A 16,607-nucleotide genomic window follows, 5' to 3' on the forward strand; every position below is an offset into this window, starting at 1 on the left:
AAGGTGCCCCCGATCTCCCCTACCGAATGTTGGTGAGTTGGATATCCGGTTGTATAATGTTAAAATGATTATTGCATGGCTCTGTATAACAGTGGATAATGTCCTGTTGTCCTGGAGCTGAGCACCTGCCTGTACACTCTTAGAGAAAAGGGTTCCCAAAGGGGTTTTCAGCTGTCCCCATAATAGAACCCTTTTTGGTTCCAGGTAGAACCCTCTGTGGAAAGGGTCCTACATGGAACCCAAACAGGTTCTTCAAAGGGTTTTCCTATGAGGACAGCTGAAAAACCCTTTCAGGTTCTAGATCACACCTTTTTTTTCTGAAAGTGTACAACCAAGGGTCTACAATAATGTTTCTAAACATCCTCTCAAAAAGAGCTGAATATAGGTAGGGCTCCCTACATGTTTCTAAACATCCTCTCAAAAGGAGCTGAATATAGGTAGGGCTCCCTACATGTTTCTAAACATCCTCTCAAAAGGAGCTGAATATAGGTAGGGCTCCCTACATGTTTCTAAACATCCTCTCACAAAGAGCTGAATATAGGTAGGGCTCCCTACATGTTTCTAAACATCCTCTCACAAAGAGCTGAATATAGGTAGGGCTCCCTACATGTTTCTAAACATCCTCTCAAAAAGAGCTGAATATAGGTAGGGCTCCCTACATGTTTCTAAACATCCTCTCAAAAAGAGCTGAATATAGGTAGGGCTCCCTACATGTTTCTAAACATCCTCTCAAAAAGAGCTGTTTCTAAACATCCTCTCAAAAAGAGCTGAATATAGGTAGGGCTCCCTACATGTTTCTAAACATCCTCTCAAAAAGAGCTGAATATAGGTAGGGCTCCCTACATGTTTCTAAACATCCTCTCAAAAAGAGCTGAATATAGGTAGGGCTCCCTACATGTTTCTAAACATCCTCTCAAAAGGAGCTGAATATAGGTAGGGCTCCCTACATGTACAGTATTTTAGACATGGTGAATTGCTATTGTATGTATTATGTTGAGTTTGTGATGCACAGTGTTTATTAGTATACAGCAGTACAGTGTGTCCCCCTGGGTGACATAAACATGTACCTGATCCTATCCTATCTCATCTTATACAAAGGGACAACTACTGTAAGGATGACTGGTCTGGTTAAAAGGGATTACATTTACAATACATTTTAGTCATTTAGTAGATGATATTATCCAGAGCGACTTACAATTAGTGGATTCGTCTTAAGATGGTGAGCTAGGTGAGACAACAACACATCAATCGTATGAAGGACATTTCCCCTCAGCAAAGTCTTTATCAGCAAAGTCAGTGCTAGTGGGGAAAGAGAAGTGCCTTTTTGGGGCAAATTCAGCCAATTGAAATAAATGAATTAGGCCTTAATCTGTGGATTTCACATGACTGGGAATACAGATATGCATCTGTTGGTCACAGACACAAAATAATAATAATAATAATAATAATTATTATATATATTTTTTAAATAGAGGGGGCTCCCGAGTGGCGCAGTGGTCTAAGGCACTGCATCGCAGTCCAAGAGGCGTCACTACAGGCCTGAGTTCGATCCCGGGAGACCCATGAGGTGGCGCACAATTGGTCCAGCGTCATCTGAGTTAGGGGAGGGTTTGGCCGGCCGACCGGATGTCCTTGACCCTTCTCGCTCCTTCGACTCCTGTGGCGGGCCGGGCGCATGCACAGTGTTTCCTCGAACACATTGGTGCGGCTGGCTTCTGTGTTAAGCGAGCAGTGTGGCTTGGCAGGGTCATGTTTCGGAGGACGCATGGCTCTCGACCGTCGCCTCTGGGCTGAGTGAATGAGTGGGACCAGTGGGTATAGGATAGTTCTGTGTGAGTGGGACCAGTGGGCTCAGTAGGCTGAGTGAATGAGTGGGACAAGTGGGTATAGGATAGTTCTGTGTGAGTGGGACCAGTGGGCTCAGTGAAAGGATGATAGAACGTGACTTTATCAGCAGATACAGAGGAAGGTAGAGAGGAGGGAGGGAAAGGATGATAGAACGTGACTTTAACAGCAGATACAGAGGAAGAGAAGGTAGAGAGGAGGGAGTGAAAGGATGATAGAACGTGACTTTAACAGCAGATACAGAGGAAGGTAGAGAGGAGGGAGTGAAAGGATGATAGAACGTGACTTTAACAGCAGATACAGAGGAAGGTAGAGAGGAGGGAGTGGAAGGATGATAGAACGTGACTAACAGCAGATACAGAGGAAGAGAAGGTAGAGAGGAGGGAGTGAAAGGATGATAGAACGTGACTTTAACAGCAGATACAGAGGAAGGTAGAAGGTAGAGAGGAGGGAGTGAAAGGATGATAGAACATTACTTTAACAGCAGATACAGAGGAAGATAGAGAGGAGGGAGTGGAAGGATGATAGAACGTGACTAACAGCAGATACAGAGGAAGAGAAGGTAGAGAGGAGGGAGGAAAGGATGATAGAACGTGACTTTAGCAGCAGATACAGAGGAAGAGAAGGTAGAGAGGAGGGAGTGAAAGGATGATAGAACGTGACTTTAACAGCAGATACAGAGGAAGGTAGAGAGGAGGGAGTGGAAGAGAGGAGGGAGTGGAAGGATGATAGAACGTGACTAACAGCAGATACAGAGGAAGAAGGAGAAGGTAGAGAGGAGGGGAGTGAAAGGATGATAGAACGTGACTAACAGCAGATACAGAGGAAGAGAAGGTAGAGAGGAGGGAGTGAAAGGATGATAGAACGTGACTAACAGCAGATACAGAGGAAGGTAGAGAGGAGGGAGGGAAAGGATGATAGAACGTGACTTTAACAGCAGATACAGAGGAAGGTAGAGAGGAGGGAGTGAAAGGATGATAGAACGTGACTTTAACAGCAGATACAGAGGAAGAGAAGGTAGAGAGGAGGGAGTGAAAGGATGATAGAACGTGACTTTAACAGCAGATACAGAGGAAGGTAGAGAGGAGGGAGTGGAAGGATGATAGAACGTGACTTTAACAGCAGATACAGAGGAAGGTAGAGAGGAGGGAGTGAAAGGATGATAGAACGTGACTTTAGCAGCAGATACAGAGGAAGGTAGAGAGGAGGGAGTGAAAGGATGATAGAACGTGACTTTAACAGCAGATACAGAGGAAGGTAGAGAGGAGGGAGTGAAAGGATGATAGAACGTGACTTTAACAGCATAAACAGAGGAAGGTAGAGAGGAGGGAGTGGAAGGATGATAGAACGTGACTTTAACAGCAGATACAGAGGAAGGTAGAGAGGAGGGAGTGGAAGGATGATAGAACGTGACTTTAGCAGCAGATACAGAGGAAGAGAAGGTAGAGAGGAGGGAGTGGAAGGATGATAGAACGTGACTTTAACAGCAGATACAGAGGAAGAGAAGGTAGAGAGGAGGGAGTGGAAGGATGATAGAACGTGACTTTAGCAGCAGATACAGAGGAAGAGAAGGTAGAGAGGAGGGAGTGGAAGGATGATAGAACGTGACTTTAACAGCAGATACAGAGGAAGGTAGAGAGGAGGGAGTGGAAGGATGATAGAACGTGACTTTAACAGCAGATACAGAGGAAGAGAAGGTAGAGAGGAGGGAGTGAAAGGATGATAGAACGTGACTTTAACAGCAGATACAGAGGAAGGTAGAGAGGAGGGAGTGAAAGGATGATAGAACGTGACTTTAACAGCAGATACAGAGGAAGGTAGAGAGGAGGGAGTGGAAGGATGATAGAACGTGACTTTAACAGCAGATACAGAGGAAGAGAAGGTAGAGAGGAGGGAGGGAAAGGATGATAGAACGTGACTTTAGCAGCAGATACAGAGGAAGGAAGGATAGAGAGGAGGGAGTGGAAGGATAGAACGTGACAGATTTAACAGCAGATACAGAGGAAGTGGAAGGATGATAGAACGTGACTTTAGCAGCAGATACAGATACAGGAAGGTAGAGAGGAGGGAGTGAAAGGATGATAGAACATGACTTTAACAGCAGATACAGAGGAAGGTAGAGAGGAGGGAGTGGAAGGATGATAGAACGTGACTTTAACAGCAGATACAGAGGAAGAGAAGGTAGAGAGGAGGGAGTGAAAGGATGATAGAACGTGACTTTAACAGCAGATACAGAGGAAGGTAGAGAGGAGGGAGTGGAAGGATGATAGAACGTGACTTTAACAGCAGATACAGAGGAAGAGAAGGTAGAGAGGAGGGAGTGAAAGGATGATAGAACGTGACTTTAACAGCAGATACAGAGGAAGGTAGAGAGGAGGGAGTGAAAGGATGATAGAACGTGACTAACAGCAGATACAGAGGAAGATAGAGAGGAGGGAGTGGAAGGATGATAGAACGTGACTTTAGCAGCAGATACAGAGGAAGAGAAGGTAGAGGGAGGGAGTGAAAGGATGATAGAACGTGACTTTAGCAGCAGATACAGAGGAAGGTAGAGAGGAGGGAGTGGAAGGATGATAGAACGTGACTTTAGCAGCAGATACAGAGGAAGGTAGAGAGGAGGGAGTGAAAGGATGATAGAACGTGACTTTAACAGCAGATACAGAGGAAGGTAGAGAGGAGGGAGTGGAAGGATGATAGAACGTGACTTTAACAGCAGATACAGAGGAAGGTAGAGAGGAGGGAGTGGAAGGATGATAGAACGTGACTTTAACAGCAGATACAGAGGAAGGTAGAGAGGAGGGAGTGGAAGGATGATAGAACGTGACTTTAACAGCAGATACAGAGGAAGAGAAGGTAGAGAGGAGGGAGTGGAAGGATGATAGAACGTGACTTTAACAGCAGATACAGAGGAAGGATGATAGAGAAGGTAGAGAGGAAGGAAGGATGATAGAACGTGACTTTAACAGCAGAGGGAGTGGAAGGATGATATAACGTGACTTTAACAGCAGATACAGAGGAAGGTAGAGAGGAGGGAGTGAAAGGATGATAGAACATTACTTTAACAGCAGATACAGAGGAAGGTAGAGAGGAGGGATGTGGAAGGATGATAGAAGGATGTGACTAACAGCAGATACAGAGGAAGAGAAGGTAGAGAGGAGGGAGTGAAAGGATGATAGAACGTGACTAACAGCAGATACAGAGGAAGATAGAGAGGAGGGAGTGGAAGGATGATAGAACGTGACTTTAACAGCAGATACAGAGGAAGATAGAGAGGAGGGAGTGGAAGGATGATAGAACGTGACTTTAACAGCAGATACAGAGGAAGGTAGAGAGGAGGGAAGGTGGAAGGATGATAGAACGTGACTTTAACAGCAGATACAGAGGAAGATAGAGAGGAGGGAGTGGAAGGATGATAGAACGTGACTTTATCAGCAGATACAGAGGAAGAGAAGGTAGAGAGGAGGGAGTGGAAGGATGATAGAACGTGACTTTAACAGCAGATACAGAGGAAGGTAGAGAGGAGGGAGTGAAAGGATGATAGAACGTGACTTTAACAGCAGATACAGAGGAAGAGAAGGTAGAGAGGAGGGAGTGGAAGGATGAGAGGTCCTCCAGAAGTTTAGTGTTCCTATAATGCCCGGGGTGTAGTGGAGGAAGAAGTCAGACGCAGGAAACAGAGAGTTCAGAGTAGCGCTACTTCTTTAGTCACCACACAGGTGAAAACGATTGATGTTCTCATCAATCGACACACAGTACCCCATAATGACAAAGCGAATATATGTTTTTAGAAATACCTCATTTACATAAGTATTCAGACCCTTTGCTATGAGACTCAAAATTGAGCTCAGGTGCATCTTGTATCCATTGATCATCCTTGAGATGTTTCTACAACTTGATCCACCTGTGGTAAATTCAATTGATTGGACATTATATGGAAAGGCACACACCTGTCTATATAAGATCCCACAGTTGAAAGTGCATGTCAGAGCGAAAAACAAGCCATGAGGTGGAAGGAATTGTCCGAAGAGCTCAGAGACAGGATTGTGTTGAGGCACAGACCTGGGGAAGGATACCAAAACATGTTTGTAGCATTGAAGGTCCCCAAGAACACAGTGGCCTCCATCATTCTTAGATGGCAGGAGTTTGGAACTTAGCCACCGTGCTTCTACATCTGCATATAATATAAGCACTTTGCGACTCTGCTGATGTAAAAAGGGCTCTAAAAATACATGTATTGATGGAAATGCGTGTAATTGTGTAATTATTTTTGCGAGTTTGATTTTGAAATTGTTTCTAGTATGTAAATATCTCAGGAATAGTTTGGTGAGTTTTATATATTTTTAAAAAATGTAATAAGAGCTTGTTTATATATCTCCTCTGCCAAAACCATTGTTTCAGCCAAACTATTTTCCATTATTTGGCTGTCCCAAAAGGAGAACCCCTTTTGGTTCCAGGTAGAACCCTTTTTGGTTCCAGACCTAGACCGTGATGTTCCAGGAACAAACCTGTGAACCTGTGTGTATTGGACATGTTGAAATGGCCACCAAAAGAAGAAAACAAAAGTATGTTATTCAGTTAATCTTTTATCTGAAAAGTAGAAAAGTAACACCAGGGTTAAGATTAGGGCGATTAGATGTATGTGGATGCCTCAACCTTCCATTATATCAGACAGATATTCCATCAGTAACATTGGATTGGTGCCACAGTACTAGCTATAAGGGATCGTTTGGGTATCATAGGTGGAGATCTCCTTTTGCCCCATTGGAGTTCAACAAAAGGGCTTACCAAGAAAAACTTCCAAAAGGACTAATTCGAGGCAGAAAGGAGTTGAGCACTCAACCATGGGAGTTCATTCACATGCAGTCTGGAGGATTATTGTCAGGTGTGATTGTGAGCCACTTCACATGTAGCTTTGGAAATACAACATGTAAAGTGTGCCATTGTGTGTAAATACTATTGCTATTTCAAACAATTCAAGTGTGTAAACACCAGTGGTGGAAAAAGTACTAAATTGTCATACTTGAGTAAAAGTAAAGATACCTTAATAGAAAATAACTCAAGTGAGTCACCCTATAAAATACTACTTGAGTAAAAGTCTAAAAGTATTTGGTTTTAAATATACTTAATTATCAAGACTAAATGGACTTGTGTAACAAGTGCTGAGAGTCAGGAAGCAAGTACAGGGAGTGAGTGTTTTATTAAATAAAGTCATAAACACAAAATAAACAACGCACCGACATGAAACAGAGTCAATAACACCTGAGGAAAGAACCAAGGGGAGTGACAGATATAGGGAAGATAATCAAGGAGGTGATGGAGTCCAGGTGAGTGTCATGAGGCGCTGGTGTGCGAGACGATGGTGACAGGTGTACAGGATAATCAGCAGCCTGATGACCTAGAGGTCAGAGAGGGAGTATAGGTGACAGGTGTGTAGGATAATCAGCAGCCTGATAACCTAGAGGTCAGAGAGGGAGTATAGGTGACAGGTGTACAGGATAATCAGCAGCCTGATGACCTAGAGGTCAGAGAGGGAGTATAGGTGACAGGTGTGTAGGATAATCAGCAGCCTGATAACCTAGAGGTCAGAGAGGGAGTATAGGTGACAGGAGAGGGAGTATAGGTGACAGGTGTGTAGGATAATCAGCAGCCTGATGACCTGGAGGTCAGAGAGGGAGTATAGGTGACAGGTGTACAGGATAATCATCAGCCTGATGACCTAGAGGTCAGAGAGGGAGTATAGGTGACAGGTGTGTAGGATAATCAGCAGCCTGATGACCTAGAGGCCAGAGAGGGAGTATAGGTGACAGGTGTACAGGATAATCAGCAGCCGGATGACCTAGAGGTCAGAGAGGGAGTATAGGTGACAGGTGTACAGGATAATCAGCAGCATGATGACCTAGAGGTCAGAGAGGGAGTATAGGTGACAGGTGTGTAGGATAATCAGCAGCCTGATGACCTAGAGGTCAGAGAGGGAGTATAGGTGACAGGTGTGTAGGATAATCAGCAGCATGATGACCTAGAGGTCAGATAGGGAGTATAGGTGACAGGTGTACAGGATAATCAGCAGCATGATGACCTAGAGGTCAGAGAGGGAGTATAGGTGACAGGTGTGTAGGATAATCAGCAGCATGATGACCTAGAGGTCTGAGAGGGAGTATAGGTGACAGGTGTGTAGGATAATCAGCAGCATGATGACCTAGAGGTCTGAGAGGGAGTATAGGTGACAGGAGAGGGGTAGGTGACAGGTGTGTAGGATAATCAGCAGCATGATGACCTAGAGGTCAGATAGGGAGTATAGGTGACAGGTGTACAGGATAATCAGCAGCCTGATGACCTAGAGGTCAGAGAGGGAGTATAGGTGACAGGTGTGTAGGATAATCAGCAGCCTGATGACCTAGAGGTCAGATAGGGAGTATAGGTGACAGGTGTGTAGGATAATCAGCAGCCTGATGACCTAGAGGCCAGAGAGGGAGTATAGGTGACAGGTGTACAGGATAATCAGCAGCCGGATGACCTAGAGGTCAGAGAGGGAGTATAGGTGACAGGTGTGTAGGATAATCAGCAGCATGATGACCTAGAGGTCTGAGAGGGAGTATAGGTGACAGGTGTACAGGATAATCATCAGCATGATGACCTAGAGGTCTGAGAGGGAGTATAGGTGACAGGAGAGGGGTAGGTGACAGGTGTGTAGGATAATCAGCAGCATGATGACCTAGAGGTCAGATAGGGAGTATAGGTGACAGGTGTACAGGATAATCAGCAGCCTGATGACCTAGAGGTCAGAGAGGGAGTATAGGTGACAGGTGTGTAGGATAATCAGCAGCATGATGACCTAGAGGTCAGAGAGGGAGTATAGGTGACAGGTGTACAGGATAATCAGCAGCCTGATGACCTAGAGGTCAGAGAGGGAGTATAGGTGACAGGTGTACAGGATAATCAGCAGCCTGATGACCTAGAGGTCAGAGAGGGAGTATAGGTGACAGGTGTGTAGGATAATCAGCAGCATGATGACCTAGAGGTCTGAGAGGGAGTATAGGTGACAGGTGTGTATGATAATCAGCAGCATGATGACCTAGAGGTCAGATAGGGAGTAGAGGTGACAGGTGTACAGGATAATCAGCAGCCTGATAACCTAGAGGTCAGAGAGGGAGTAGAGGTGACAGGTGTACAGGATAATCAGCAGCCTGATGACCTAGAGGTCTGAGAGGGAGTATAGGTGACAGGTGTACAGGATAATCAGCAGCCTGATGACCTAGAGGTCAGAGAGGGAGTATAGGTGACAGGTGTACAGGATAATCAGCAGCATGATGACCTAGAGGTCAGAGAGGGAGTATAGGTGACAGGTGTACAGGATAATCAGCAGCATGATGACCTAGAGGTCAGAGAGGGAGTATAGGTGACAGGTGTACAGGATAATCAGCAGCCTGATGACCTAGAGGTCAGAGAGGGAGTATAGGTGACAGGTGTGTAGGATAATCAGCAGCATGATGACCTAGAGGTGAGAGAGGGAGTAGAGGTGACAGGTGTACAGGATAATCAGCAGCCTGATGACCTAGAGGTCAGAGAGGGAGTATAGGTGACAGGTGTACAGGATAATCAGCAGCCTGATGACCTAGAGGTCAGAGAGGGAGTATAGGTGACAGGTGTGTAGGATAATCAGCAGCCTGATGACCTAGAGGTCAGAGAGGGAGTATAGGTGACAGGTGTACAGGATAATCAGCAGCATGATGACCTAGAGGTCAGAGAGGGAGTATAGGTGACAGGTGTGTAGGATAATCAGCAGCATGATGACCTAGAGGTCAGAGAGGGAGTATAGGTGACAGGTGTGTAGGATAATCAGCAGCCTGATGAGCTAGAGGTCAGAGAGGGAGTATAGGTGACAGTATAGGTGACAGGTGTACAGGATAATCAGCAGCATGATGACCTAGAGGTCAGAGAGGGAGTATAGGTGACAGGTGTACAGGATAATCAGCAGCATGATGACCTAGAGGTCAGAGAGGGAGTATAGGTGACAGGTGTACAGGATAATCAGCAGCCTGATGACCTAGAGGTCAGAGAGGGAGTATAGGTGACAGGTGTACAGGATAATCATCAGCCTGATGACCTAGAGGTCAGAGAGGGAGTATAGGTGACAGGTGTACAGGATAATCAGCAGCATGATGACCTAGAGGTCAGAGAGGGAGTATAGGTGACAGGTGTACAGGATAATCAGCAGCCTGATAACCTAGAGGTCAGAGAGGGAGTATAGGTGACAGGAGAGGGAGTATAGGTGACAGGTGTGTAGGATAATCAGCAGCCTGATGACCTAGAGGCCAGAGAGGGAGTATAGGTGACAGGTGTGTAGGATAATCAGCAGCCTGATAACCTAGAGGTCAGAGAGGGAGATAGGTGACAGGAGAGGGAGTATAGGTGACAGGTGTGTAGGATAATCAGCAGCCTGATGACCTAGAGGTCAGAGAGGGAGTATAGGTGACAGGTGTACAGGATAATCAGCAGCCTGATGACCTAGAGGTCAGAGAGGGAGTATAGGTGACAGGTGTACGGGATAATCAGCAGCATGATGACCTAGAGGTGAGAGAGGGAGTAGAGGTGACAAATTGCTAAAATGTATTTAAGTATAAAAAGTAAAAGTATAAATAATTTAAAATTCCTTATTTTAAGCAAACCAGACGGCACTAAATCTAAAAATATACACTGCTCAAAAAAATAAAGGGAACACTTAAACAACACAATGTAACTCCAAGTCAATCACACTTCTGTGAAATCAAACTGTCCCCTTAGGAAGCAACACTGATTGACAATACATTTCACATGCTGTTGTGCAAATGGAATAGACAACAGGTGGAAATTATAGGCAATTAGCAAGACACCCCCAATAAAGGAGTGGTTCTCTAACCACAGACCACTTCTCAGCTTCTATGCTTCCTGGCTGATGTTTTGGTCATTTTTGAATGCTGCCAGTGCTTTCACTCTAGTGGTAGCATGAGACGGAGTCTTACAACCCACACAAGTGGCTCAGGTATTGCAGCTCATCCAGGATGGGACATCAATGTGAGCTGTGGCAAGAAGGTTTGCTGTGTCTGTCAGCGTAGTGTCCAGAGAATGGAGGCGCTACCAGGAGGCAGGCCAGTACATCAGGAGACGTGGAGGAGGCCGTAGGAGGGCAACAACCCAGCAGCAGGACCGCTACCTCCGCCTTTGTGCAAGGAGGAGCAGGAGGAGCACTGTCAGAGCCCTGAAAAATGACCTCCAGCAGGCCACAATGTGCATGTGTCTGCTCAAATGGTCAGAAACAGACTCCATGAGGGTGGTATGAGGGCCTGACGTCCACAGGTAGGGGTTGTGCTTACAGCCCAACACCGTGCCGGACGTTTGACATTTGCCAGAAAACACCAAGATTGGCAAATTCGCCACAGGCGCCCTGTACTCTTCACAGATGAAAGCAGGTTCACACTGAGCAGGTGACAGACGTGACAGAGTTTGGAGACGCCGTGGAGAATGTTCTGCTGCCTGCAACATCCTCCAGCATGACCGGTTTGGCGGTGGGTCAGTCCTGGTGTGGGGTGGCATTTCTTTGGGGGGGCCGCACAGCCCTCCATGTGCTCGCCAGAGGTAGCCTGACTGCCATTAGGTACCGAGATGAGATCCTCAGGCCCCTTGTGAAACCATATGCTGGTGTGGTTGGCCCTGGGTTCCTCCTAATGCAAGACAATGCTAGACCTCATGTGGCTGGAGTGTGTCAGCAGTTCCTGCAAGAGGAAGGCATTGATGCTATGGACTGGCCCGCCCGTTCACCAGACCTGAATCCAATTGAGCACATCTGGGACATCATGTCTCGCTCCATCCACCAATGCCACGTTGCACCACAGACTGTCCAGGAGTTGGCGGATGCTTTAGTCCAGGTCTGGGAGGAGATCCCTCAGGAGACCATCCGCCACCTCACTAAATCGATGTGGATCGGGGGTGTTCCCTCTGCTGTTTCCTGAAGTCCATAATCATCTCCTTAGTTTTGGCATGCCCAGGCGTTGTAGGGAGGTCATACAGGCACCTGGAGGCCACACACACACTACTGAGCCTCATTTTGACTTGTTTTAAGGACATTACATCAAAGTTGGATCAGCCTGTAGTGTGGTTTTCCACTTTAATTTTGAGTGTCACTCCAAATCCAGACCTCCATGGGTTGATAAATATGATTTCCATTGATAATTTTTGTGATTTTGTTGTCAGCACATTCAACTATGTAAAGAAAAAATAATCTAATAAGAATATTTCATTCATTCAGATCTAGGATGTGTTATTTTAGTGTTCCCTTTATTTTTTTGAGCAGTGTATATTAATTTTATTTTTTTATTGACCGATAGCCAGGGTCACACTCCAACACTCAGACATCATTTACAGACGAAGCATTTGTGTTTAGTGAGTCTGCCAGATCAGATGCAGTAGGGATGACCAGGGATCAAATCAAATCAAATCATCAAATCAAATTTTATTTGTCACATACACATGGTTAGCAGATGTTAATGCGAGTGTAGCGAAATGCTTGTGCTTCTAGTTCTGACAATGCAGTAATAACGAACAAGTAATCTAACTAACAATTCCAAAACTACTGTCTTATACACAGTGTAAGGGGATAAAGAATATGTACATAAAGATATATGAATGAGTGATGGTACAGAGCGGCATAGGCAAGATACAGTAGATGGTATCGAGTACAGAATATACATATGAGATGAGTATGTAAACAAAGTGGCATAGTTAAAGTGGCTAGTGATACATGTATTACATAAAGATGCAGTAGATATAGAGTTCAGTATATACGTATACATATGAGATGAATAATGTAGGGTATGTAAACATTATATTAGGTAGCATTGTTTAAAGTGGCTAGTGATATATTTTACATCATTTCCCATCAATTCCCATTATTAAAGTGGCTGGAGTTGAGTCAGTGTGTTGGCAGCAGCCACTCAATGTTAGTGGTGGCTGTTTAACAGTCTGATGGCCTTGAGATAGAAGCTGTTTTTCAGTCTCTCGGTCCCAGCTTTGATGCACCTGTACTGACCTCGCCTTCTGGATGATAGCGGGGTGAACAGGCAGTGGCTCGGGTGGTTGTTGTCCTAGATGATCTTTATGGCCTTCCTGTAACATCGGGTGGTGTAGGTGTCCTGGAGGGCAGGTAGTTTGCCTCCAGTGATGCGTTGTGCAGACCTCACTACCCTCTGGAGAGCCTTACAGTTGTGGGCGGAGCAGTTGCCGTACTAGGCGGTGATACAGCCCGCCAGGATGCTCTCGATTGTGCATCTGTAGAAGTTTGTGAGTGCTTTTGGTGACAAGCCGAATTTCTTCAGCCTCCTGAGGTTGAAGAGGCGCTGCTGCGCCTTCTTCACGATGCTGTCTGTGTGAGTGGACCAATTCAGTTTGTCTGTGATGTGTATGCCGAGGAACTTAAAACTTGCTACCCTCTCCACTACTGTTCCATCGATGTGGATCGGGGGGTGTTCCCTCTGCTGTTTCCTGAAGTCCATAATCATCTCCTTAGTTTTGTTGACGTTGAGTGTGAGGTTATTTTCCTGACACCACACTCAGAGGGCCCTCACCTCCTCCCTGTAGGCCGTCTCGTCATTGTTGGTAATCAAGCCTACCACTGTTGTGTCGTCCGCAAACTTGACGATTGAGTTGGAGGCGTGCGTGGCCACGCAGTCGTGGGTGAACAGGGAGTACAGGAGAGGGCTCAGAACGCACCCTTGTGGGGCCCCAGTGTTGAGGATCAGCGGGGTGGAGATGTTGTTGCCTACCCTCACCACCTGGGGGCGGCCCGTCAGGAAGTCCAGTACCCAGTTGCACAGGGCGGGGTCCAGACCCAGGGTCTCGAGCTTGATGACGAGCTTGGAGGGTACTATGGTGTTAAATGCCGAGCTGTAGTCGATGAACAGCATTCTCACATAGGTATTCCTCTTGTCCAGATGGGTTAGGGCAGTGTGCAGTGTGGTTGAGATTGCATCGTCTGTGGACCTATTTGGGCGGTAAGCAAATTGGAGTGGGTCTAGGGTGTCAGGTAGGGTGGAGGTGATATGGTCCTTGACTAGTCTCTCAAAGCACTTCATGATGACGGAAGTGAGTGCTACGGGGCGGTAGTCGTTTAGCTCAGTTACCTTAGCTTTCTTGGGAAGAGGAACAGTGGTGGCCCTCTTGAAGCATGTGGGAACAGCAGACTGGGATAGGGATTGATTGAATATGTCCGTAAACACACCAGCCAGCTGGTCTGCGCATGCTCTGAGGGCGCGGCTGGGGATGCCGTCTGGGCCTGCAGCCTTGCGAGGGTTAACACTTTTAAATGTTTTACTCACCTCGGCTGCAGTGAAGGAGAGGCCGCATGTTTTGGTTGCAGGCCGTGTCAGTGGCACTGTATTGTCCTCAAAGCGGGCAAAAAAGTTATTTAGTCTGCCTGGGAGCAAGACATCCTGGTCCGTGACAGGGCTGGTTTTCTTTTTGTAATCTGTGATTGACTGTAGACCCTGCCACATACCTCTTGTGTCTGAGCCGTTGAATTGAGATTCTACTTTGTCTCTATACTGACGCTTAGCTTGTTTGATTGCCTTGCGGAGGGAATAGTTACACTGTTTGTATTCGGTCATGTTTCCGGTCACCTTGCCCTGATTAAAAGCAGTGGTTCGCGCTTTCAGTTTCACGCGAATGCTGCCATCAAATCCACGGTTTCTGGTTTGGGAATGTTTTAATCGTTGCTATGGGAACGACATCTTCAACGCACGTTCTAATGAACTCGCACACCGAATCAGCGTATTCGTCAATGTTGTTGTCTGACGCAATACGAAACATATCCCAGTCCACGTGATGGAAGCAGTCTTGGAGTGTGGAATCAGATTGGTCGGACCAGCGTTGAACAGACCTCAGCGTGGGAGCTTCTTGTTTTAGTTTCTGTCTGTAGGCAGGGATCAACAAAATGGAGTCGTGGTCAGCTTTTCCGAAAGGAGGGCAGGGCTGGGCCTTATATGAGTCGCGGAAGTTAGAATAGCAGTGATCCAAGGTTTTGCCAGCCCTGGTTGCGCAATCGATATGCTGATACAATTTAGGGAGTCTTGTTTTCAGATTAGCCTTGTTAAAATCCCCAGCTACAATGAATGCAGCCTCAGGATGTATGGATTCCAGTTTGCAAAGAGTCAAATAAAGTTCGTTCAGAGCCATCGATGTGTCTGCTTGGGGGGGAATATATACGGCTGTGATTATAATCGAAGAGAATTCCCTTGGTAGATAATGCAGTCGACATTTGATTGTGAGGAATTCTAAATCAGGTGAACAGAAGGACTTGAGTTCCTGTATGCTTTTGTGACCACACCACGTTTCGTTAGCCATAAGGCATACGCCCCCGCCCCTCTTCTTACCAGAAAGATGTTTGTTTCTGTCGGCGCGATGCGTGGAGAAACCAGCTGGCTGCACCGACTCCGATAGCGTCTCTCCAGTGAGCCATGTTTCCGTGAAGCAAAGAACGTTACAGTCTCTGATGTCCCTCTGGAATGCTACCCTTGCTCGGATTTCATCAACGTTGTTGTCAAGAGACTGGACATTGGCGAGAAGTATACTGGGGAGTGGTGCACGATGTGCCCGTCTCCGGAGTCTGACCAGAAGACCGCTACGTTTCCCTCTTTTACGAAGTCATTTTTTTGGGTCGCCGGCTGGGATCCATTCCATTGTCCTGGGTGAAAGGCAGAACACAGGATCCGCTTCGCGAAAGTCATATTCTTGGTCGTACTGATGGTGAGTTGACGCTGCTCTTATATTCAGTAGTTCTTCTCGACTGTATATAATGAAACCTAAGATGACCTGGGGTACTAATGTAAGAAATAACATGTAAAAAAAACAAAAAACTGCATAGTTTCCTAGGAATGCGAAGTGAGGCGGCCATCTCTGTCGGCGCCGGAAGTCACCAGGGATGACCAGGGATGTTCTCTTGAGAAGTGTGTGAATTGGACCATTTTCTGTCAAAATGTAACAAGTACTTTTGGGTGTCACGGAAAATGTATGGAGTAAAACGTACATTATTTTATTTCTGAATGTAGTGAAGTAAAAGTTGGCAAAAATATAAATAGTAAAGTACAGATACCCCAAAAAACGACTTAATTAAAAATACTTTAAAGTACTACTTAAGTACTTTAAACCAATGGTAAGCGCTATTGCTATTCCAATACAAAGCACTGGCCAGTGGCAGGCAACTGAAAATTGTGAGAATATGTCCTTAAATGTGTGTGCGTAGGGATCAGATTTGACACTGTGGGGGTACATCACTTAGACTTCCATTTGAACTAGGTCCCTCTCTTTTAAGTGGATGTCTTGGACCATAGTTTCCCCCAGAATAGAAACACACATCACGCAGGGAGGGAGCAGTTAACATAATGGTGTCCTGTCTCTTTTTTTCGAATTTTACCCCCTTTATCTCCCCAATTTCGTGGTATCCAATTGTTAGTAGCTACTATCTTGTCTCATTGCTACAACTCCCGTACGGGCTCGGGAGAGATGAAGGTTGAAAGTCATGCGTCCTCCGATACACAACCCAACCAAGCCGCACTGCTTCTTAGCACAGCGTGCATCCAACCTGGAAGCCAGCCGCACCAATGTGTCGGAGGAAACAGACACCTCAAGACCACAGGGCAGTTTCATACCTCTGTGAGGACACATGGACAGTATCAGTGTGATAGCTGATGGAACCAAGGAGGTAACAGACACCTCAAGACCACAGGGCAGTATCA

The sequence above is a fragment of the Oncorhynchus tshawytscha genome, linkage group LG28 (assembly GCF_018296145.1).
Source record: "Oncorhynchus tshawytscha isolate Ot180627B linkage group LG28, Otsh_v2.0, whole genome shotgun sequence".
Taxonomy (NCBI): Eukaryota; Metazoa; Chordata; class Actinopteri; order Salmoniformes; family Salmonidae; genus Oncorhynchus; species Oncorhynchus tshawytscha.